At 58.3% G+C, this 432-nt stretch overlaps 1 protein-coding gene across 1 annotated transcript in view; it reads left to right on the top strand.

The window, feature by feature from the left end:
- The window catches only part of ALDH4A1 (aldehyde dehydrogenase 4 family member A1), a 13,260-nt gene that overhangs the window by 1,235 nt on the left and 11,593 nt on the right, over positions 1 to 432 (top strand). The window lies entirely within an intron of this gene.

Here is a 432-nt window from a genome sequence, read left to right as displayed (position 1 = left end):
CTTCCCTTCCCTTCCCTTCCCTTCCCTTCCCTTGCCCCCTTCCCGCACCGTCCCCACGCGTGGGGCGGGCTCGGGCTCCGCTCCTGCCCCTGCCATCCCCAGGCACTCTCCCGCTGCCAGCTGCGGGCACTGCCAGCCCTCAGTTCCCCTTGTTCCCCCGTCCTTCCTCCTTTTTCTGCCCTTGTTTGCCTCGTTTTTCCCCTTTGTTTTCTCCTTTCCCGCCCGCTTTCCACAGTTTACCCCTTGTTTTCCCTTTTACCCTTGTTTTCACCTGTTTTCCGCTGCTTCCTTGTGTTTTCCTCCTTTACCCCCCTTGCTTTCCCCCTTTTCTCCCTTGTCTTCTTTTCTCCTTGTTTGCTCTTTTTCCTGCCCCTTTCCCCCTCGTTTCTCCCCTTTCCCCCTCGTTTCTCCCCTTTCCCCCTCGTTTCTCCC

The sequence above is a fragment of the Geospiza fortis genome, unplaced genomic scaffold (genome assembly GCF_000277835.1).
Source record: "Geospiza fortis unplaced genomic scaffold, GeoFor_1.0 scaffold1001, whole genome shotgun sequence".
NCBI lineage: Eukaryota > Metazoa > Chordata > Aves > Passeriformes > Thraupidae > Geospiza > Geospiza fortis.
The sequence above is the reverse complement of the archived record's forward strand: the minus strand, read 5'-3'. Positions and strand labels throughout refer to the sequence as shown.